This window comes from Corvus cornix, chromosome 2 (assembly GCF_000738735.6).
Source record: "Corvus cornix cornix isolate S_Up_H32 chromosome 2, ASM73873v5, whole genome shotgun sequence".
NCBI classification, from domain to species: Eukaryota; Metazoa; Chordata; class Aves; order Passeriformes; family Corvidae; genus Corvus; species Corvus cornix.
The window spans coordinates 120,766,061-120,791,368 of record NC_046333.1 but is presented as its reverse complement, the minus strand read 5'-3'; the positions used below and the strand labels follow the sequence as shown (position 1 = coordinate 120,791,368).

The following is a 25,308-nucleotide window of genomic DNA, read 5'->3' as shown; positions in this document are numbered from 1 at the left end:
TAATTCTAAATGTTTATGACGGAGTGCAAGATGAAGATCTGCTCAAGTCACACTGTAGATGAGAGTGGTTGACCCTCCCAAGAGATGAAGAAGGGGAGAACAGGAGAATACCATGGGACAGTACAAGCTGAGGAATACATACTAAGTTTCCCTCTGATAGTACCTTTATTTTGGGCATTCTAAATATGGAGATGGCAACGTCCTTATGGAAGATGTTGTGCACCATACTTTGAAAAAAAAGGCACTGCATCGCACTGTTTGAAATAAAAAGGATGATTGAACACACAACCAAAAAAAAATATGCTGAAAGTTTCAAGGCATGATCAAGTCTGAACGAGTTAGGGGTGGACAAACATACCTCCCTAAAGCTAGGTACACATAAATTTGTGTATATTGGTCTATTTTACACTACGGAAAGTGTGGAATACACAAATGATAAGCCACATGATTTGAAAAAGAATTGCTTAAAAAAACTTCTCAATAAGAAACCAACACTGCAGATAAAAACTGATTGAAAACTATGAATATTATGAAGACAACTAAGGCACTTGGGAATGATGTGAAACAAATCAAGGCAGGGCAGGGGGAGAAGCTGGATCTAAATCAGAAGCTTGTGATAGTAGAAAGTAACAAAAGAAAAAGCAAAGCAACCCAAGGGGAAAACTGTAGCTTTGCAATTAACAACACAGAAAATGAAAAGTGTATTTCTCTTTTTTTTTTTTTTAAAAAATTAACACTCACTATGTTTTGAGCTCTTGAGCTGATGATGAAACACTTGCCTTTCCTGTTCTGGCTCAGCAGGATATGAAACAGCAAAGTAGTTGAACATACTGGGTTAGTTGGTCAACTTCTGTCCGTAACTTCATGGGTTTATCTGCAGAGTTATCTGTACTGATAATGTAGATTTTTCTTTTTTATGGAGCAACCCCACACTCACACCTAAACTTGTCACTTGTGGAAAATTTAGATATACTGAGAAGAAGTTTAATATTGTTTGAGGCAGGATGTTGCTTATTCTAATCTTAACAGACTGACTCCAGCCTTAGATAAAGTCTTGTAAAGGCTGACCGAAATCTTGATTAACCAGGAATTAAAACACAGCAATATAATTAAAACTAACCAATATAGTTTATTTGACAAGATCATATCTGATTTTTTGGGGGGGAGGAACAATTAGTAGTTTTCATGTTATATGCTAAGATACAATATGTTTCAGAAACAGAGCTCAGATGTACTTTATGTGACAAAGTGGAGGTTGCTGTCTAGTCTCTCCTCCCCAGCAGTAGCTGTGCAAGGGCAGTACAATGTTCCCTTATGAATTTTAAAAAATATTCTTCGTTTGTTATTTTGATCCAGAGCCACTAAAAAAAACCCCAGAAAACTGAAACAGGAACAGACCTGGGACCAAGGAATAGGAATCAGGACTTTATTCTCCTCAAACAAGCTCCCTAACTCTAGTTAAAAACCAAAAATTCACTATCACTTTTTGCCCATGTTTCTTCCAATCATTCTGCTCAGTGAAATACATACACAGAGAGAGCAATAGATCACAATAAATCTTCTGGTTTGCTAGTTGTTCTCTGTAATGGGATCAGGTGTTTGATTGCTACACACATAAATAGTGTGAGTGTGCTTCAAAGGGAACTCAAAATGAAAAGTGTAAAATGTTATCATGTGAAACCCTGAGTTCTCCTGAATGATAAATGTTTAGCTTTTTGAATTAGTTTATTTTTTTTTTAGTTCACAGACGTCTTGAATTGGGGCTGTGAAATTTAAACATTGCATTTGTATTCAAACTCGTGCTAGTAGTTCATGAATGAGCAGTTCAGTAACAAATATGATGCCAAAAAAGCAGAGTTGCATTAGCAGTATGTTTTTAATGTATTTCACATTTAGTTGAGAAATTTTTCATCAAATGACCTTTTTTCCTCCAAAATGAGTACTTCATTCTTTCACACTTATTTTGCTTAAATTATAGAATTGGCTCCCCTATGCCCCCATCCCAAAATCTGATTGATTAATATTTCAATAACATTTTGGCTGTAGTCTTTTATAGATACATAAAACATAGAAACCTATTTTTATATAAGATACATAAATATGTAGAAACATGCATATATATACAAAAAATAAAATCTAATGCATAAAAAGCTGTGGCCTGTAAAGCTGACAACCCACATAAAAAGGGCAAAAAGTTGGAGAAGGTAATATTTAATACCAAACTGTTAGTATAATATATGCTGACAGATCTCAAGATGAATATGAAATCTGATTTTCTGTTGCTTCCATCTTCACCAAGTTTTCGTGGTAGGTGTCTGCCTAAAGCTGAAGTAGGCAAGGATTGCAGTCAAAAAATAGTTTCCTGACCGAGGCAACTGTAAAGAACTGAATTCTGCGCTGGGCTCTGCCACCAGCTTCCCATGTGATGCTTGCATGTCATTCAGCTTTTTTTGGAGGTTGGCACCAAGTATTCATCTTGATTGCATGTGCTTAGCTTTGGTCTGATTTGCAAAAATGCTGAGTGCTCAGTCTTCTCAAGGAGAAACTGTACTTTGAATCAGGAGATTACGTGGTTTGAATATTTAAATGAATGTATTTCCTAAGTACTGTGGAAAATAAAGGCCTAAGTTTCCGTAATAATCACCTCCGTTTAGATACTGCCTGTTGCTCATGTTGAAAGCATAATGCTGATCCTGAACACAAATGATACTGTAAGTGAAGCAGGTCAGCTTACTTGTGAACTTCATAGAAAGTCCCTTTATGAAAATAATACTCGATACTGGACATTTCTGAATACTGCACCAAGTGGTGCGTGCAGTCATGCAATGGGCAACGGAAGTAAGACAAAACATTGAATACAGTGAATACTGTGGTGAAGTGGGCAGCACAATTGGAATTTGTGTGGTTAGATGCATTATAATTCATCCATGTGAGGAAACTGATTTCCTCAGGCAAACTCAGTTAGGTCCTAACTCAAGAACTTGATTTTCTATTCCTGTGCTGTAGTTGTTTGGGGGTTTTTGGGGTACACTAACATGGAAAAGAAAGTGAGCGAGATCAGAGCCCCTACTGTCATGTGAAACCTGGTTTTGATGGGGAGAAGTGATTTTGTGAGTGGTTTTTTGTACTTTTTCCTCTTTCAGTTTTACAACTTAACTCTGTTGAACACTGAAAAGGTTTACATGGATGGAAAGGCAGCAGTAGTGCCTCTTCAAGACACAAAGGTAATAGCAGAAAGAAGTAGCCCAAGGATCACTTACTTCCACTTGGTGTCTGCAGATGGTTTTATGGCTTTAGTCTCCTGCAAATACTCAGCTGCACTCATGCCAAATAAACTACTATCTTGTAACTGGTTATAAATGCCAAGGAATAAAATCTGAAGAAAGCTAATTTATGGTTGGAACTCCAAATCTTCCCTTGTAAATATTACATGTCTCATTTCATTCCCCTTTCAGTTCATTGCCTTCAGCCTTTCATCAACTCTTTGAGGTGAGGGAACCCAAAATGCATTGCCTTAGATCATAGGAGTCATTTGGGTTGGGAAAGACCTCAAAAAGGATGGAGTCCAACCATTAACCTAAACACTGGCTAGAATGAAGGGTTCTGGAATGTGATTAGGACCTGTAGGTATATTGCAAATACAAGTAAGTGCACAACTTGCTGATACTCAAATGTGTATGTAATAGAGATGTTTATTCTGTCTCTGTGGATGATTAGTGGTACATGTGGTATGAGTGCTCATGCTCTTTCTGGAGGTTTTTCTTTTTTCGTTTTTTAATATTTTTTTTTAAAGTTGTGTACTTTGAAAGAAAGCCTAGAAGCTCATAAAAGAAATTCCTGCTTTGTAATGAAATGAACATTTGAAAATGGCCACTGTAGGAAAGATTCATACAGCATCACAGACCTTTTGGTTTAAAGCCGATGTAGCTCTTCCTTCCCTCTCTAATAAACAACCACAAACTTCATTAGCTGCAGTAATTGTGCAAAACCAGAAGTAAGTTATCAGATCATCTCAAGTTTACGGGGTGTATGTAGCAGAAAGGAAACCAGTCTGGAGCAAATAGTGCAGAATTTTTTTAGAGCTTTGCCATGTGAAGAGAAGCTTTGTTCTTCCAGAAATGCAGAGATACACATAGTAAATGAAAATGTATTGAATATCCAAATATTAAAATGAGTAAAGCATAAGTATTAACCAGTATCACTTGGGGTTGGGTCTTTGTGGTGTTTTTCTTCTGTTGGTGGGTTTAGGGGACAGGGAGTTGGCTGAAGGGGGGTTTTTGTGGGAGTTTATTACTTGAGAAACAGCTTAGCTGTCTGTGTTTTCCACTCTGAGATGTGGGGTGAGTGTACTTTCCTTGAAATAAAAAAAAATCAGTTTCTTCTAATGATATAAAAGTCCAAACTTAGAAAACTAAGGGAATATGAGGGAGTAAGCAATTAAGTAACCTTGAAAGACATGCCTGGAAAAGGTCCCATTCTTTCAATGGCTATTAATTACTGTCATATATGGAGATAAGGTAATATAATTTTAATATTTAAATTTTACTGTTCCATTGTCAAATTCTGCTATTTCATTGTCATAACATTTTGTTTGACAAATAATTTTGCTGAGGACTTCAGCAATGGATAATTAACTACAGCTGTGGCAGAACTATGCAAATTTTTGAATGCATTATTGCTAGTGACAGGTAAAAGTATTCCAGGTAAACAGAAGGGGACAGTTGATTTGAGGTTTATTGATAAGTAGATACTTCTCTCTGTGTATTGAAAGCATGTTTGCAAGCAGTTGTTTGCTTTGTAATTTTAGGTATTGTTACGGGATTTGATTCTAAATATATTAACGGGTCTCGCTGGAAAATACTGTTGTTACATTTCAGCAGTCAAACAGTATCAGTATTTCCAAAATATGCTATTAGATGTAATTGTTTTCTTTCTGGGTCTCAGCCTTTCCCTTGATAATGCTTATTGCTTGTGACCATGAACATCCCACTACATCTTTGGAGATGATTTATATAGATCTCTAGGTGTGTTTATGTCCATATTTTAAAACAGAAGTAGATAGACTTTCAAGTGTCTCTTTGGCATTAGTGCATATGCTTCTTGGGAAAACTCTGTGTCAAACCACCTGACCTAATGTGTCGATATGGGTGTTGTTAACTGAGCTCTGTACAGCCACATTCTCCTGTTGTGCACCTATTTCTATTGCCTTTCCTACTTCAGCTCTTCTAGTTCTGAGTGATTTTAGCACATCTCTGAGTAAGAACTCAAACCCAAATTGCCACTTTTCTAAGTGAGAGATTCTGAGCAAGTTTGGGGTTTTTTTCCCCTCTTATGATATGTTTTAAAGACTGGTTTTAGAAAATCCACGCTGCTTCAACTCAGTCAGAATATAACCTTTTTTTGGTCCAGGTCCATTGCCAACTTTAAAATTAAAATGAAAGTGAACATTTCTAGTAAGTTTAAATATTTTGTGGTTTTTTTAATGTTATATTTAAATACATATGTAATGACTGTTTAGTTTTGTCTCCCCTTTTTTCCTGTTCCAAGGAAGCTCATATGGTCAGGTATTTAAAAATAACTCTCTGAAAAAAACTCCTAGAGTCATGTTTACTCACATAAAGCCCCAGCTGAGATGGGCCTGATGTTAAGCCATGGAAAGTGTTGAGTTCTGCTGCTTCTGCCTCTCCAAGGCCAGGCCTGCGGTGCTGTGTTGGTGATGCTCCATGCTCATGCCCATCCTCTGGCTCATCACAAGTTTTCCTGTGACAGACACAATTACTTGACTTTCTTATCTTGTTTGTGATGCTGTAGCTTTGAAATAACTTCTCTTTCCAGCTGGTCGATAGCTCTGCAGCAACTGCCTTCCCTGTACCATCACCCATAGCCTTCGCTGCCAGATCCCTGACTGCTCCTTTCCTGAAGAAAAGTTTTTTCTTAAGATTTCTAGCACACATGGACTATATTACTGACACATTTGATACTTAGTATACCTAAGTCAGGGCTTTAGTGATGATATCAGTATACTTTCTCATCTTCTGGGCAGCGACTAGTACAGTTGCTGCTAATTGTTGTGAAGCTGAGGTGAGTGGAAGCCCTTGCAGGGAACTTTGTAGGGCAATATTTGGAGGTACTTAAGCAGGATTCTCTTTTGGGTTTAGTTATGTGGTGGACTTGTATTTTCATACAGATTTCCTTTGTTTTCCATGAATCTGTTCTGACTAATCCTTTGGCCTGTATTTCATTAAAAGTGTTGACTGCAGAATGATGGTTTTGGTAATAGATGAAACAAAACTTTTCCTTTTTTCCTTTGCATGTGCATGTACAAAATAAGAAGTACAGGATGACCTTTTTTATTTGGTAATTGAGAAAGTGCTTGACTTTGTTAGGAAAGCCATAGTATTAAGAATACCAGTCACTAGTCTTTTTAAAATTACTGCCAGTATGGTGTACCAGTTCTTGCTCCCATTTATCCTCTTATTCGCTCCCCTTCCCATCCCCCACTACTCCCTCCCTATTTTTAGAGGCAACACAAGGCCGTTTTGCTTCAAGTTAGGAACAAAGATTAGGATAGAGTTTTAATGTTTTGCAGCAGATTTCTAAAATGTTAAATGAGCCATGTTTGAGCATCGTACTCCTAAAACAGTTCTAAATTGTTTCTGTGTTGTATTCATGAATGCTGCATTTGTTTACTTCTAAAATTTTTACTCCTTACCCCAAAACCATCAGCAAATTATGGCTGAAGTTTGAATTGTGGCAAACCTGTGTGTGAGGAGCACAGATTCCCTTCTCTGTATCAGAAATGGTGCTTTGTAACATTCCCTGTGCTCTTGTGAAAATGAAACTTAAGTTCAGAGTCTCTATGCTCCTGTGATCTGCAGACTGCATACTGAAGAGAGGAGTATTAAAGAAGGCTGTTTATGTGGTGGTGATAAAAATCACACGTACTTTCCGGTGACCTAAAGACCCTGCAGATTTTATTAAACTTGGAAGAACATCACATGCATGTGTGCATGTTTATCTGTCATGATAAATACATGTAGCTTGCATGGAAAGGTGTTGTTAAGACTACTAATGTTCACATACGTGTCAGATGCAAGATTACAAACTGAGTATGGAATGAGGACATTAGACTTCTAGCATGTGTGAAGCATATTGCAGGTTTCACAAGAATTTCTTGGTTTAATGGTAAAATGATTATTTACAGTACTTAATAATGTGGGAAACATTTGTGATAGCTTGCAGTTCTTTTTACCTTAAAGAATGCAATAGATAAAAATGCATTGCCAAAAAAATGGGACAATTCGAGCAAATGCTGTCGGTATAGACAGATATACAGGAATCTTAGCATAGCCAAGAATATTTCTGTTGAATAAAATAACGAATTAGTTATTTTAGTTTCACAGTCTGAGATGAAAAAGTTTTACGAGTGCTTCTATTCATAAACTTCTGCTATAAAAAATGTAAGAATGTGATGTTGGGTGTGTTCACTGAAAATTGAAGTTTAATATTTTTCCCTGGATATGATACAGTGTGCACCTGAATCGATGTGAGAAGTAGTTTTTAACCAGGCAGCACATTTTATTCAGTTCATCAAAGCTATCTAGCCATTCTGGTAGTTAAAAGCAAGTCAATCATTCCACCCTCCTAGTTTTCTTCTATCTTGAAAACCCCATCCTCCTGAAAAAAAAGTTTGTTTTACTATCTCCATTTGCCATCAGACCGTTCAGCTTAAGGCCTTGCCCGGTCTGTCCCCATGACAAATTCTGGATACTCTGCAATCTCTAGTGAGGCGTTGAAACTGTCACTTAATCATAGGTGCATGCGGTGGGGCATGGAGCAATGAGCTAGTAAAATTTACATATTTATGCAGTTTGCTTATCCACCGTTGTAGGAGACCTCATTTTATATCTTTATGCAAAGCTCATCTGGAAAAAAAAAAAAAAGAAAAAAGAAATCTAAAAAGAATTTAATTTGGCACTGCCATTAGGGTTTTTTTTTTCCTTTCTGTGTTGAACTGTCAGTTCAGGTTTTTGCTTCCTTTTATAAAGGGTTGCACTAACACTTGCTGGAAGACACCAAAGTTTCATCTTTTGTGAAGCTGATACTGAGAACGGGTCATAAAGAATTATGGAATCTACACATGGCTGAATGGATCTGGGCTTTTATAAAGCAGGTTTGACACCCAGCCAGTTTTGGTCTCCACAGACCTAATAAATGAAAGAGATTTTTCCACTGCCCTGTCACAGCAAACAAAAACGCAGCTTATTGAATTGGCTGTTCACTGCCAGTTATGGGAAAAAAATTGTCATTTTCTTGCCCTGTATAATAAAAGCAGTACTAATTAGTAGAAAGCACCTAACCAATCTTACATGCTTTTCATCTAGTATTGGAAGCTTTTAAAAATTCTCTTTTTTATATGTACGATTGTGATAAGAATTTCTGAGAATTTCAAATGTTGTTAAATTTCAGCAATCAAATTGCGTATTTTCAGCCACCTCTTAAGCAGACAGGAGCTGTTACAAGAGTCTCTTTCAGAGTTGCACTGTTGGTTTGCAAACTTTTTGACATCTATAAAAGAAAACAGTCCTTTTCTTCTTTTTAAATTCAGAATAAACCTCTAATTGGTTTATAGGGCCTCGGACTCAAGCTGATGGTACTCCTGTCTGTCTGGGATGCAGAAGGAAGACATGAGGGAAAGAGGGTGCCCCTTGCATCTGGTTAGCAGGCCCAGCTCTGTAATTGCCTGGAGATGGAAGAACCATTTGATGGTGGCTGTTAACACCTTCCAGCATAATATCCCCAACTCCTTCTCTGCCCATCCTCCTAGTGCAGCTCAAAAAGTTGGCACTCTGAAAGACCTAGCTCATGAACAGGAGGAATATAGATGGGAATGAGGATTTGGGGTGTATGGGAAGTGGGGTGAAAGAGGAAGTGGAAGGAATGTGAGGCAGGAAGCCCTGGTGTTACCAAAGAATGGTTTACTAAACCTTTTGCAGTCTGTCAATAGAAATGGGAATCTGACTGTCCTGCTGTCATGCAAGAGGAGAAATAGAGTTAGGCATGCCATCTGGGCACTTTTTAAAGGAAAAAAATAGTTTGCATCTAAAGGTGGTTGGTTTGCATGCTCAGATGCCCTGTGCATGTGCAGTGGTTCCAGCCACCAATGTGGTGCAAGAGCTGGGAGTCTGCAGGGCCGTGGACAGGCGTGTGCACCAGTGTTTCCACATGTTCCCTGCTGAAATGGCTACTCAGAAAACTGGAAAATTCAGTTGTCTCATTTGCAGTCATTAAGATAGCAGCAAAACTGGCCTGCCTGGTTACAAACCAGTCAGGTAGCAATCATAGTAATGGCCCTTAGCTTCCCAAACAGGGGCTGAAGGGAGGAGTAGTGCTCATGTGATTCAAGCAGTGGATGAGGTGGGTCAATAGTCTGTGAAACAGAGGAGGAAGGAACGTGGCATGGGGGTGTTCAGGGTGCTCTGAATAGGTGCAGTGAGCGTGACCAATCATCGTAGCAAAGCGTGAAGCTCTCTTTACCTCCTTTAATTTAAGTGTAGTCAGAATTTGTTTGCACCCTACCTTGCATGAGAACATTACTTTGACTTGGTGAAAGCTGGGGACTGCAGTTGCACTGAGCTGTAGGTATAGCAGCTTTTCCACTTGATCCTATTTGCACTTAATGAACACCTGGAACAATTAAAATATTCTCTCTCTTTTGAGAGATGCAACTTATTGCATTTGTATTCAGCAGGAACAAAAGCAGTTTCCTTATTTCAGGGATATCTGCAAAAAAATCCTGGAACAAAAGAAGAAAATGACTCACCAAATTTAGTCGTAACAGTGGAACTGGTTTGATTTTTAAAAGAATTGAGTAGCATTTTTGGGGCAGTATTTTTAGAAATTAGAAATGATATATATGTGTTATGTATGTTTTATATTTTTATATGTAATGTGTGTATATCTACATAAATGCATATGCACAGTATAATTTTTAGTAAATTGAGTAGATTTCTCTCATTTAAAATTTGTATTTAAATGCTGTACATTTTTCTGTGACTCAGAAATTCATAGGAGTAATATATAATAACTTTCTGTTTCCATGTTGTAACTGTCACTGGAGGGAAGTATTAAAACCATTTCACATTTGGGGATATTGTGATAGAGAAGCTGTTCCTTTCCGTGGGTTTCATAGTGAGTTAATGGTGACTTGGCTTAAAGGGGCAAAAAAACCCCATGCTTGGCAAGAAATTAAAAAAAAAGTCAAGTCAGGCAGCACAATTTGAACCAAAATACTTAAGTTGTGTTGAGTTTTCTTCCCTCTTTGCTGAAAAAGTTACAAAAACTTCTGTAACTGCTGCACTGTTCAGTTCAAAGTGTGGTAAGTGTGAGGTGTCCCTGGTATCCAGCCACACTGGCTGAAGGTGAGAGAAGTGCCACTGAAATCATAGATTAGGAGTGGGGCAGATTAATGCACTGAGAGCTTTCTTCAGTTCTTGTGCAAGGACCCGGGACAGACAAACTTTACTGCAAAGTGCTTCCCTAATTTTTTGAGGATGTTTTCCCATTACTAAATTTTCTCACTGGCTACTGCTATAACTTTGTGAAATTTAGGCATTTATAATTCTGGTGTATGATACAGTTTTGCCAGATCAGCTATAGAACAGTTATTGAAGCTATCAACCATGCATTACAGGTTGGAAACCGCTGTTTGGAGTATTCAGAGATTCTTCAACCAGAGTAGGAAAGAGACAGGAGATGGCAATAGTCATCAGGTTTCAGAGGGCTAGTCTAGCTTAATCAAATGTACTCACCTGGCAGTGAACATGCCTGATTCCTAGTCTTTGGGCTAGCAAGAGTTAATCTGTGCACAGGGGAGAAGCATCAACAAGTGACTGAGAAGGTTTGGCATGGCAGGATAAACTGAGCAGCATAGGATGAATGCAAGGAAAGGGACAGGAGCAAGGAACTTTTTAATAGTTAGCTGTTAGGTTGGCTCAGTGCTCTGGTGTGACACCACACTCTGAGCATTTCTTTTGAGAATAATGTGATGGTGGTTGGGGTGTTTTCCATGAGAGGAACGATTTGTGGGTTCAAATAAGAGATCTCAAAAGGAGATTATTAAGTTTTACAAATGTAGCCCAGGCAGTAAAGGAGAAATCAGCATATTAAATCAGAGTTGTCAAGCACTGAGGCACCAAACTCACATTTCCTTACACAGTATCTGTTAGAAAATATTCTCTGCTCCTTCTCATCATGGATTTGAGGCTCAAAACCTACAATTTCTGTAGCTAAGCACACTGTTGGAATAGCAAGGTATTGTAAAAAAGGACATTTTATTCAAAGAATTTAATAAATTAGGTGCAAACAGTATAATAGAGTTTAACAGAGTTTAACGTTCATTATTTTGTTAAGGAGCCTATGCATAACATGGATTTTTATATGTTTAGGAGCAATAATATTTCTCAGTTCTCCTATTTTTTATTCTCTGTTCTGTGGAGAACTTCCTTCTGTCTCTGGAAAATGTATGAATTATATAATGTAGTTTTGAATTTCTGAAAATTACCTTGGTGAAAACTAAACCGTAGTTTTATAGTAGTCATAAAGCCCTGTAGCAAAAATGGGGTTTTGCTCACAAAAATAAATGGTCACAGTGTATTTCTGCTCCAAGCCACAGTAATAAGAGAGAGATACCTTTAAAAGGTATGCTTTGGTACAGTACCAAAGCGAAATGTGTGCCAGGAGTCACCTTCACTGAGATATATCCTAAGAGCCACCTCAGTGGCCAGAGAATACTACAGGTGTATGTGCATTTATTCTAAGGACGTTTTGTTAGCTTTCTATGCAAGATATCCTTGTATCTGTTCTGTTACTCAGTTTTGCTTTTGTAACTCTGATTTACTTAAAAATAAGTTAAATGACACATTAGTATATAACTTCTGATATTCACAAATCTGAGACTCAGGTGTATTGTTTTGAAAACAACAGACTGTAAGTAGATTTATTTTAGTAGATAGCATATGAATTACATACTACTATATACTTCCTTATATTTGCTTTGTAGCTATTTTGGCGCTGTTGTTCATAGACTAAGGAAAACAAATTCTCTTGTAGAGTATGTGAAGTGAGGTGAGCTTAAATGTTGGTCTCAAAGAAGTGCCTATGACATAACCAAGCTTTTAGTCAGTCAGAACAGTGCTTGAGGTGCTGGAAATTGCTGCAGATCCCAAGAAAAAGTCTGAGGGGGCATGAGCTGATGTCCACAAAGCTATGACACATTGACTCTCTTGGCATTTGATGTTTCCCTCAATAATGGCTAAAGTATGGAAAAGTCATTTGACCTTAAGAGTATTTGACTGAAACTGAAATACCTTGAACTCGCAGTAGTGCTAGGGCTGGGGTTAACAGTAGAGGGTTGGTGTTGTGGGTGCTTATTGTGCTTGACTTGGTTTCCAAGTGCGCCAGTTTAAAACCCAGTGGGAAAATTAAAGCTACTCAAGCTGCCCCCTTTTCCCTGCTCCGTTCTGATAGTGGAGGAAACACTAGGAGAGACTGTAAAATGGAATCACAATTTACTGAAAAATTGCAATAACCACAGCAATGTTAATAAAATAATGTAATAAAGTGAGTATTTTACCCACAGAAGGGTATTTACCACTGGACAAACCAAAACACTTCCTGAAGACAGTGCCCAGTGTGGTTTCCCAGACAAAGGCAGGATGGCGACTGGCCCCACGCTGAGCCATGTGGTGTATGGGAAAACAAAGGCAGTGTGTCAGGGATGCTCCCGGCCTAACTTCCCCCCCCCAGCTGGAAAACAGTGGAAAAACAAGAGAAAACCTGGTGGGATGTGATAGGGCCTTGAAACAGGTTAGGGGAGGCTTCCTCTTGGCCTGACTGTGGGAGTGGGACTGGAGCGCTCGGTGGTTGTGGCCACATCTGGGGCTCCAGCTGGAGCTCCAGCAGCTGCTGTGCTCACCATGGCTGTGGCTTGGGGTCCACACGGCTCCAGTGGGCTCCATTTTCTTTTTTCTTGGAGCAGCGTCTTGGGCTTGCTGGCACTGTCTTTCAGCACCAAACCAGAAATGCTGTGGTTCAGAGGAAAGGGGAAGGGACAAGTGGCAGAAAGGGACAAGGTCCACCAAGCTGGCCCCGAAAGCTGCACACACCCTCCCTGGAGCCTGGCAAAAGATGGCTTCTGCTTCCAGCCTCAGCTTCCTCGTACTGGAACCATGCCCCTGCCATGACATGGGTGGTGGTATGGAATTAAACAGTGTTAGAAACTCCAGCCCTTTTTTCTCTAACCATGGCACCAAAGGCAAGGGCTTTGTTTCATATGATAGTTGCACACAAAACTAGGGGATGCAGTGCCACAGTAGTTGGAAGCTATATGTGCTGATGTCAGTATCAGTAACTCACTTTTTTTTTTAATAATATGCCCCAAGTCAATAAAATCAATGGAATACAGGTAGAAGTTTATTATTCCGTTTTAATCTACTTTTCAGTGTGAAGGCAAGCTGTGAGCAGCTGTGTGCAATGTAACAGCGGAGCAGTAACCTTAATGTTGGGAATCTGTTAATTTGCATAAGAACCATAATGTTTTATACTGAAGTCATTGTGTCATGTTATTTGAACAGATTGAAATGAAAGAGTAAACTACACTATACATGTTGATCAATGCATGAAGTAGTTTCTGTGTTGGTGCTAGTATGTAGGATTTTATAGTTATATAGGAGTATGGAATTCTTTGAGATATTTCTTGAAATTAAAAAGGAGTCATGATTTGGGGATTTTTGATGATTGAAAGTTCTAGTATTGTAGGAAATTATGTTCCTTATGATGACTTAAAGAACAGCTTCCCTAACAGACTTAATAGCAGAATTTGTTTTATTCATATAGAGAAGAATCCCTCACCAAATGATGCCAGTGTTGTTGATCATAGCAAACACACTGTTTGCATTGTAATGTGGCTTTTGTGATAATGGTATTATCAATAAAAAGCTTTTGTGATAATGGTATTATCAATAAAAAGCTGTTGAAGGTTTTCAGGGAATATTGTATTTCAAAAATGCTGGAAACTACTTAAAAAATAGAAAAAATGGAAACAATGAATTTATGGTCTTGGATGAGTCTTTGCTATTAGGGAAGGTATTTGATACACTTCAGCCAGCTGTCTTTAGTCCTTGTAGGAATACACTGTTCTAGAAGCTTAGTCTTCAGATGTTAAGTTCACTGCACTGAGCCTCACCTTTTTCTTGACGTGTATAACCAAGTGTTTATATATTCACAAATCTTATATAAATACATGCAATCCTAGAGCCTTTTCAAGCATATCCATTATCAGTGTTTTATGATTTGTTTTACATTAAAGCTCTCCTACTTGAAGTAGTGTTTTAGCCCATAAGTATTGATTTTGATGACAAAATAATTAGGTTAGCTTATGTTAAACAAACACATAGCTTTTTTGGAGGTCTGCTGGATTTCAGATGAGTTTTTAGGAACACAATATAGTAGTCCATAGGAACAAAATCCATTGCAGTTGCTTACAGTTGAGAGACAACTACCAGTGGCTGATACTTCTAATCACTTGGGCAATGCTGTATGAATTGCGATGCTTTCCTTTTTCTTCACTGAAAAAAGTCCTTTGCTGACAGCAAATGTGTTACACTCTGCCAAATGAAATAGTGCATGAAATTCTGCTCTCATTTTTTAAGCAAGAAGTTTTGTTTAGTTTCCATGATTGTACATTGAAGTACTGAAGTTTCATTCAACCTAATTATATTTTTCATCTGAATTGTAACTAGTGGTCAGATAATTATTCAGTCTTTAAAAAAAATACATATAGCTAATATAAATGCTTGATAGCCCGTTTCATTGCTAAATTGAATTCAAAATATAATAAAATTATTTATCAGAAATTTTGGAAAATGGAAGTGAACTTTTAATGCTCTTTTTGTTTTACACACTGATGTTGAAGCTTCTCAGTTTATTTTCATAAGAATTAACATAATTGTTCTAGGAGTGTGCATGTAGGTGCCATACTTCTTTTGCCATAGTTGTTAAGAGTTAGGTGCATCAAATGTCTCTAGACTAAATATGATCTCATAGGAATGGCTAGTCATTCCTCAGAAATAATTATTTCTTATTGAAAAATAAATGTCATAATGCATTTAATCCATGTCATAATTAGCATATGTCTGTGAGCATGTGAATGTTTTTATCTTTTCCTGGTCTCCTCTTCTGGACCTTATTTGTACAGAATATTTACAAGAGCCATCGGGAAATTGTTGCCCTGTTTGCTCTTAAGAGCTCAGTATAAAAATCTGTAAATTGGACTTTGCTCTAGAAGAATGTTATCTGTTTTGAGAGGTTTTCCTTTTTCTTTTATATATATTCTTTCCTTTGTATGTTACTTGACAGCATGCTGCATTTGTTTATCATACTGAAATAAATAACTAAGTAGCTAAATAGAGAAAAGGAAAGAAGAAGTTTCCTGGAATTTCATTTAAGAAGACTATTCCCACTCCAGGCAGTGGCATTTAGCAATAGTATTGTGTGAAGTTATCCCTCCCCTTTGTAACTGATACAGGGCTGCTCCTAATTTACTGCAAATGTAAAGTAAAATGGATTTGCTTAAATTATCTCTATTAGCTGTGTGTGACCTTCATCAGGAATGAAGCTAACCCATTTTTACTTCAGGTCTTCATGGCCTAGAAGTATTTTTTGAGCAGGTTTAGCTTTTCAGGCAGTCATTGGTACCTCTAGGATGAAAGCATCCAAAGAAATGCCGGCTGGACTATGTGCCGTCTGATGATGCTGTTTGTACATTGCTTGTAGGCATGCAACAGAAGTGGTCAAGGCTTGCATGGCATGGGGTTCACTCCAGCATTGTCCACCCACAGCTTCTCCTCCTCAGTTTGACCACTCAGGTGTTAAGATTTGCACAGTTCTTGTTTCAGTGAGCTGAATGAGTTAAGCTGTTAAGGGCTGAAAGTGCCAGGAGCTGCAGTAAGGAAGGCTGCCTGGTGCTTCCCAGTATAGGATGCTCCTTGGAGTTTTTTATAACTTTACAAAATGTTACCCTTTGGGGCTGAGCAGTTGCCTCCAGCTTAATTTCTTTTTGCTGCCAAAATAATTTAGCTATCTGTGAGCATGTGTGGAAAAAGCTGTTTCTCATTGTAGATTTTAAAAAAACACACAAACAAACCACACAGAGAAACCTAATCTTTTTTTGGAAATGCTCGGTGTCACTCCCTTTGAAACAGAGACTAGGAGTTAGAGTGTGGGAAGCGCTAGTGATGGGCACTGGGGAAGAAGAGCAGATTTCGAGTCATGGCTTTGTCAGCACTGCAAAATTCTCAGATTGAAACAAACTGTAACTTTTTTAAGAAATGACAGATCTTGCGTGGTGTCTTGGACATGTGAGAGCTGTGTGGCCTGGAACAGGAGGGAGAGGCTGGATTTGTAGCCTGGTGCCTGAGAGCCAGAAGCAAACCCATGGGACAATGAGATGTGTGGGACCCTAGTGTGGTCCTGGCCCCAAAATGCCCTAGACTGTGAACAGGGGAGGCAGACCCGGCAGGAGAGTGAGAGTTAATATTAGGGAATGAAGGAAGAAGGGGGAGTCAAGGGGACGGTGTGGCACTGCTAGCCAAGCCTGGAAGTGACTGAGCTGGGAGAGATGAAAACCCTTGGGGAGCAGAGTAAGGAGACACTTGGCAGGGGTGCTGAAGGGAGGAATGAAGAAGGACCAGGGCTTGAATCAACATGGGCCAGAGGATATGGCTTGAGGAAAACAGGCAGAGAAGTTTGTCCTGGAAGGTCCAGAGATCTTGAATATTAAGTAAACAGTCTTTGATTTCAGTAGAAGCTCCTTGAGAATGTTTTCAATCATCACCTATGGCTAATTTCCATGCAGAGAATCATTTCACATTTGCAACCAATTTACTATTACTTTCCCACAAAAGCTGCACGATACATCTAAAGATTTCAACCCAACTGCTGTTTTTTGTAGGTGTCAGCTTGGTAATGTCTGATGTCTGAATTTCTTATTTCTAGAAGTGGTGAATGCAAACATTTTTCTTGTGTGGCAGTGTCCAAGTCAAGGATTGCCAAAACTGAGCTTATCTTTGCAAATCTCTTTTGTTAGGCCCCTTGTGAGGAAGCTCCTCAATTTAATTGTATTGAATCACATGCTGATGTGCTGGTATTTTCCCCACAGGACCCCTGCTCCGTTCCATGCACAGGATGGACTTGCTCTGGGAATGAATCTGGTTGATGCATTGGAGAAGACTGTTCTCTGGAGTACCCCTGCCTCACTTCCAGCAGAAGTCAGGACGTACGTGGTGGACGAGGCAGGGGATTGCAGAAGGCAGGAGCCATTCTGGTGCTCTGTGCAGCTGCATGCTGCCCTGGCGAGCGGGACTCCCTTCCTGGCTGTGCTGCAGACTTCCTAGGTGATGCTAGGTAAGTTGCTCAATCCTAGCTTTTCTCATGTCTTTGCTAACTTTCTGTCTTGCTTTCTTATGGATGACTTGAGATCTTTGGATCTTACTTGGAAAAGTAGGGACCACTGGTAACTGGGGGTGAGGCAGTGGGGACTGAGGTTTGAAAGTGCTATATAAAGCACAATGTAATGCTAAGTGCTGTGAAAAAATTAGGTCTGAGTTATGCCAAACTGGAGACAAAGTTGTCTTCAGAACTGGAGAATCATTTTGACCTTAAAGCTGTCACTGCTTTAGTTAGGAAGCTAGGAATAACACAGTTATTCTAAGTTAGGAGTAACAGAGTAAGGGTAGGACTAACCATTATGTTGATGGAGCACTCAGCTGCACCATTGAATTCACAAAGAAATCACTTGTTCTGTCTTCCAAAAAAAGTTTGAGTAGTGTGCAGTAAATCAGGTATTGGACCATGCTCCAAATGCCAAGAGTTAAACAGATTATTGTTTTGATTAGTGGTAATTTTGTAATTTTTTGAACGGTGCAGAGGTGCTGTGGAAATGGTATGACATAACTGCGACGTATACCATGCCACAAAAGCGAACAACGGCAACATTTAGGTTTTCTGAAACTTAGCTTCTGGTATTTCCTCCTTTGAGTGCTTGCATCTAGAGATTAGTTTTAGTGTAGACATTTGTATCATGCAGATGATTTGGGGTGCAAGAAGCACAGCATTTTTTGGTGATGTCAGCTCGGATAATATATGTGCATAAAATCAAAATTACATGTAAATTCATCATTCATTGCAGGCACATGACTCTTGTGCCTGGTTATTGTATCAGATACTAAGTAGACGGTGTTTGTAATGCTCACTATCAGAATGGCTTGGAGTCAGAATTTCATCTGCATTTCCCCAGGCATGGGATTTGTATTTTCCCAGTGTGATGTCCATAGCTAGCTACAATGCTGCTGTAATCAGTAGATAACAGAGAATTTTGGCCAAGGCATGGTTAAGCTAAATATTGTTTCAACTTAGCTAACCTAAATGCAAAATATCTAACATTAGATCAGATTTTATGAATTAACCAAGTCTTCAGTGCCTAGAAACATAGTGAGTGTGTTTGCCAGATAAGCTGTTACTCCCTATTGCAGGGAAGAGAGCAAGAGAGAGAGTAAAAAACTATGAAGCTTTTATAATGGCTTAATATTATATTAAATACACAGAATAAGAATGTACATTCCCCTTCCAGCCTGCTCACAGGGGATCTACTACATACAGCTCTGTGAAAGGCTGCACTAATGCTTTAGGTGTTGAGCAATATTTTTAAGTGCTGCTTTCTAAGAAAACATGAGGTATTTTTGTTTGACTACTGCTATGCAGTGTGCAAGTCTTTCTTTAAATCTTTGAAAATAAACAAAAAAAGGTGGTGGGGGCAGCAGGGAAGCAGTCTGCATTTTATGAGCAGAAGTTAAAAATGAAATTATTTGCTTTACCTAGAGCATTGAGAATTATGTTGCAATTAGACTGATGCAATAGCACACATTATGAAAGGATCGCACCATTCGCAGAGCCCACTGGAGGAAAGCACGGGACTGGAACAGCAGGGGTGTTGTGGGCCTGCAGGGCAGGCACTGGCACAGCTACACGGGGAGATTATCAGCTAATGTGAGAGAGGAACGCCAAGGAAAATAAAAACTCTGCCGTTCCTGCGTATCCCATAAAACAGGGGCGGGAGGGGAGAGGAGGAGGCTGACTTGTTTTCATCAATGCGCCTACTTTTATTTCAGTGTCACAGCTAATCCGGTGTGGAAAATGTTTTCTGTTATGTCAAAGAAAGAGGGAATGGAAATGGCAGCTAATTATGAGCTAATATACTTCGATTGCTGCTAATAAGAGTGGAATTTTACTCAGCTCACTCTATTTCTACAATAGAAAAGTAAAATTTCCCTGAGTCAGCTGAAACATCTGTTGAACAAATTGGTTCAATTTCATGAGTCTGTTGCTAATTCTGAAAAGTAGATGGTGTTTTATAAGATCAGTAGAGTCAGGATTAGAGCCCATATTCTTTACTTTTTTTACTATTATTAAAGTAGGTCATGTTGAAATGTTTTGTTTTTATGAATACAGTAATACTGTGGTTCATGTTTCTAGTATTTCAAGATTTGCCTTTGGTTTAATGAGTTTTCTTCACTGTTTTTAATCAATATTACTAATAGTCTTTAAAGTTGTGGGTTTCCAGCTTTGTATCAAGTTCTCGGTGGTGAAGTAGTTGAGCAGTTTTTAGAAAAAATCCTCTTCTAGTGCATTTCTATTTCTTTATTTCTGCATTTTTTTTCTAGTCTGTTTTACTTATGAAGTTTAAATATTAATAGTATTTTAGTTGCTCCTACTGCTGTTTTCTCATTTGGACTAATTCTTTGTAGCTTTGCAGTTGTGGGAAAAGTATCGTAGGTGACAAAGCAGTTTATGACTTCTATATGGTAGATGCCTAAGAATGTCATAGAGTCAACAAGCTGATGTAATATGAATAATAAGAGAAGAAAAAAGGGGAAAATTAAATACAGTTTTTCCAAGATTTTGCTCCCATGAGTCAGAAATGTTTTAATTTAATCTCATACACATACATGCGTCTTAAGCAGTTTAAATTCTCATGTACATCTCCTAACACTACCATCACTGAAAGGAAATCACAAATGTAATGCAGATCATGTTAATTTCTGTGTGCTTTACTGTTAAATATTATAAAATCAATGCAAGTTCTTCCTATGTACTACCTATAAATGGCTGTAAGACTTTGACATATTTGAAGGGGAAAGCTGGACTTTGAATTTAGACAGTGAATATATACTTTCTTTGTGGTACATATATTACAGGGAAAATACAAGACTGGCATTAAGCATGTGCATTCAATGTGATTGTAAGCTATGACATTTTCAACTTCGTGGTCAGCGTGTCTATTCAGAGTAGCTTAGTGTATGAGGGATATGAATGGAAGTTGATAATACCTTCTAATGTTGCCTAAAAAGTAAAGGAAATGATCTGTTTATTACAGCTGGTTTTTAAGCTTTAATATTTGTTAAGTATGTAGTGATTTGTTTGTCTTCTTTAAAGTAGAAGATAATGGTGGTATAAATAGGAGGGACAGCAGCATGGGATGTCATTGCTTTTGAGGGATTGCTGGGCTGAGGAGGAGTGGAGATATATAGTCAAGTTTTCTGAGTGTGCGTGTGAGGACTGGCAGTGCAAAAAGCTGCCCCACTGCTGCTAAGATGTTGCAAACTCCCCATGTGTCGGTTTTGTCCTTGGTGCAGCTCACTGAAGCTGCAGTTGATGTTCATGAAATGAAGTGAGGGGAAAGTTTTGTGGCTGAAATCCTGTGCCAAGTCTTTTTGAAGTTGTATGCAGCAGCTGTGCTGTAGCTAAAGAAAGGCTTTCTTTGCCTCAACATCTGCATGGTCTTTAACAGCAGAATTGTTCCATTATGATGTGTCATTTAGCTAATCTGGGTTGCCTTCATTAAGTCCTTTTTTTCTTTTCCTTATTAGAAATGCTCACATTACTTTGGGAAATAAGTTTGAAAAGATCTGGACTTGAGCACTTCTATGTAGAAACAGTAGGCTTCAGTCAAAACAAAAGTCAGAAGATGAGTGGAGACTCTGTAGTTCAGTGAGTCTCTTTAATCTGGGCAGCTCTAGATGGATACCATGAATTGGATTTTTGTGTCCTCTCTTGTTTGGAGGTTAGGGGCTGAACGTGGGGCCAGTGTTTGTGGAGATGCCACAAATGTGGCATCATGGCAGTTAGTGTTGGTGTAAGGGCTTCCAGAAGTGTGGCTTGCACCCTCTGTGCTGAGGTGTCACTCCCTCTCCCTTGTGCCAGCGCCGCTGCAGCCACAGCTCTGGGCTGAGCTGGCTCAGGGAGCCAAACCAGAGGTCAGCTCGCTGCATTTTTGGTTGAGTCACTTGGCTGGCTCTTGACATCTTCGAACTTCCGTTGGACAAATGTCTCCGCTGAAGATGGCCTGGAAGAGAGGAATGGCAGGACCAGCCTCTTGTAGCTGTAAGTTGCTTTCAAAACCATGCCTTGAATGAGAAGGCAACCAAGGGAAGTGTTTTCAAGAAATGCCTGAGCTTGACTGTGTACTGTCTTTACTTTTAAAGTTGAGAGAAATCAATCAATCAGGTGTAATTGAATTTGAAATTTTAGCTTTAGTGTTTCCTCTAGTTGAAGGTTTTTGCACTAGGACTTTTAAACTGAATTTTTATTTAATCTTCTTACAGTGTGAGTCTAAGAGGTCTGTAATTGTTCACTCTGTTAGCCCTGTGAAGCTGGTGAGTTCTTAAAGCTAAAGGGTGGGGTCTAATTGTCTGAAATAAGAGAATGTGGTCTTGGAGAGCAAAACAAAGGTGGTGGAAATGCTGCCCTTTCTCTTTGTTAAGGATTTTGGCTATCTTGGCTGTAAATATCTTGGATTTATAGGGATACCTGACTCTCAAGCAGTATGTCCTGAACTAAATCTGAAGGAATACGCTGTAAATTAAGTGGGGGGTGTGTGGGTTTTTGGTAAGAATTATCACATTTTATCATCAGGAATTACTGGATATCCATTTGCTTTCCAGTTGAACAGTAGGATCAGTCTTCCTTCTGTAATCTTGTAGGAAAATGACTGTACTGGAAAAGCAAGAGTGCTGATTTACGTAATTGTGCTCATTGCAGAAGTTTGGTTTGTGAGTTCCAATTAACATAAATAAGAAAAATGAGAGAAAAAGGAGAGGAAACATGCTCCTGCCTATTAGGGTTGTTAAATAATATTTGCAAAATTATCTTCTCCTCAAATTGTGATTTTCTTCAATTTATGCCAGTAAGGCCATGGTTACTCCCCACACTCAGTGTGTCCATAAAATTAAACATATACTTGCCACAATGAAGAATGCACACTACACTGTGTAAAATAATAATGCTGCTATTACAAATTACTTGAAGTACTGCATATTGAATGGAAAAAGTTAGGTCTCCCTGCATGTGTAGTTCAGAATGCAGCCTGCCTGCCAGGGGAGTGTGACGCACCTGCCTCCTCATCTGAGAGTGACCATGACCACTCACCAGGGACTGAGCACAATGTAGTGATAGCTGGGCATTTCAGTCTCACGCATGAAAAACATGTGTCTCCTAATGCCTAAAGAGTACAGCTAGGTTCTAGGAATAGATATGCTTGTCAGCAGTAGTCCAAAATATGCATTTTATCTACACATTTAAAGATAATTAGCAAAATGAGATCATAAAGTCAGTAAAACTGAGCACATTTAATACATTCTGGTTCCAGTGACGTTACTGTGAGGTAAGGGCAAGCAGACCATGGCTTGTTTCAAAAACAGGAAGTGCCTACGTTTATATAAAATTGCATAGTTTCAGCTGTCATAAATGTGGTTTCAATGCAGTTACAGGAGTAAAGCCCAAAGTAGTTATAACCAGCTTACTTCCTCTTCCAGTCAAAGTGCAAATAGCCATATAATTAACAATCTGTGGCTCATTTCTCTAGCTGGGTTAAGTATTCTGTTTCGCCTGTTCAGTCACTGTATAAACACAGAGGGAGCTTGACTTGGTTAAGAACATTTTGAAACACAAATATCCCCAGTCATAACCAGATCTGCAGATTCACAGAAGAGGGTCTTCAGTTGCCCCTTGAGCTTGGCAGCAGCAATGAGACCTGTGAGTGTGGCTGGCACCCTGCCAGGCTCCTTGGAGAAGAGTGAGTCTTGCCAAGTTGGCGTCTTGCCATGGTAAACTGCATGGGGCAGCAAAACCTGCTGCAGAGCTGGTAGACAGTTCTTCTCTTTAGGGACTTCCCTTCTTACATTCCATTACAAATTGGCTTTATTCAAAGTCTTTTATCATTAATTTTTTGAGGACTGATTGCTCAGCTTTTTTGGACAGCTTTTTTCTGAGTTAATTCACCCGTCCTGCCTTTGACTCTACTCATGCACTTAGTGTGACAGAAAAGCATGAGAACAAAAGGATAAGAAAGAGTTCCTCTTCTGTTCCTGTACACTCTTGGGTCGGTTTAAATATGCTTTAGGTTGCCTGGGGAGCCTTTGAGGAGAGCCCTAACTTTTCATCCAGGCAAGGCTTGTCGCACTCTGTCTCTGCTGATATCATGCACTTGAACAGAAAATACCTACTGAATATTCCCTATATACTCTGCTTGCTGGAAAGGGCCATTGAGGAGCCTTTCCAGGGAAAGTTTGCTCACCCAGGAGGTTTTCTGTAGGGAAGCACTGCAGGAAATGGAGCTGCAACACTGGCTGCATATGATGACTGAGAGTGAACCTTTTCTTCATGTGGTAGGTGGCACTGCATTTTGCAAAGCCCTGTGAGAAAACTTTAGGCAAAGCTCAACAAAGACTTCTCTGTTCTAAACATAATATAGAACATTTCCCTTCCCTTTCCTAGCTTTCTTCTTCAACTATCAGATGAATAGTGGAATATCATAAATTCATAGTGACCACCTTTTGTCTTTTTTCCTTTAAAGGACTATTTCATCCTGTCCCAAGGTTTTCATTTCATCAGGAATAGCTGGCAAACTCATTTTGTTGTCACTGGAACAACCAGAAAAGCTACATCAATGACCAGAACCTTGACTCATGCTTGAATGGAGTTTTGAAAAGCAGTCTTAACAGCCTCTGTGTAACAAACAAGATACGTACACCAGTGATTCCAAAGGGAACAGAAATCAGGACAGAGTTCTGCTTTGAGCTCCCTAGTGTTTTAGCTATGATGTAGCTGGACAGACAAGGGAAGACCAAAGAAAGTGAGAAATCCTTTGAATTTTGTAGAAAATCCATGGTTGTTACATATATTGAAGTGTTTCTTTCATTCCAAGTAAAATTTGGAACCTTTGAGGAAACAACAGGTTCATAACATTTTTAACTGTATAAAGGATTTATTTTCTATTCTTATCTTCCAATGGTGTTAAGAACATACAGCTGCCACTCTGAAGAGGATGGTTGCACAGCTTCTGTGTCTGTAGGTAATAATTTATCATAACATCAATATAACATTACCTTCAGTCATTCAGAAAAGCCTTATCTTAGGTGCTTGCCAGAGTTACTCATGTGTTTCTTTGCTTAGCGTGACATGGCCGTATTTTCCTTCATGGCTTAGTTCCTACCCAGGCACAGGCGATGAAATTGCGCTGTGTTTTATCACTGACTGAAGGGATTGGACCGAGCTGTGTTGTAAAAGAGGACAGTAGGGCCAGTCAGTTTGTTGCAATGAATGGATTGCTCTTATTCGTGGAGGAGTATCGTCCAAACAGTGGTCTCTGGGCCAAGACCAGCCTACAGGAAATTTCCATCTGCTCTGCTTTTTACCAAAGGAGATGGAGAGCAGCTTTGCTGCAGCAAATGCTGCCCAGCAACTGGACTGTGTTGGAGGCTTGCCACAATCCAGTTTAGAGGGCTGGCTCTGAGGGACTGGAGGAGTCTCCCTTCTCCTGTGGTTTGGCTTTCTTTCCATGATAACATCTTGATAATATTTCTAGGATGGCTACTTGTGGCATGTGCAGGCTGGCCAGGTTGGTGACTACCCCAGGGACTAGGAAGTGAAGTCTCTGAGAATTAGCTGGTGGGAGGTTCTGCATCCAGCCACTGAAACAGAATTGCCAACTCCTTGTAGTAAGTGACCTCTTTTAATAGAAAACCACATCCTTTAAAACACTTCATTAAAAATGCCCTTATCAATTACAAGCTCCTATACCATATAAAAAGCACCTTATTTGCATATGAAGTAATTCAAATTCAAACTTCTAATTGCCATTTGAGAAGTCAAATACTAATTTTTGAGTGGATTTTGATATTACTGTTTTATATT

The 25,308-nt window shown here is 39.0% G+C and overlaps 1 protein-coding gene across 6 annotated transcripts in view; it reads left to right on the top strand.

The window, feature by feature from the left end:
• NCOA2 (nuclear receptor coactivator 2) overlaps positions 1-25,308 on the top strand; it is a 189,710-nt gene that overhangs the window by 51,405 nt on the left and 112,997 nt on the right. For all 6 annotated transcript variants that reach the window (XM_039570527.1, XM_039570539.1, XM_039570557.1 and 3 more), the window contains one exon: positions 17,219-17,463. The gene's annotated coding sequence lies outside the window, so the exon portion shown is untranslated. The remainder of the gene's footprint in view (positions 1-17,218; positions 17,464-25,308) is intronic.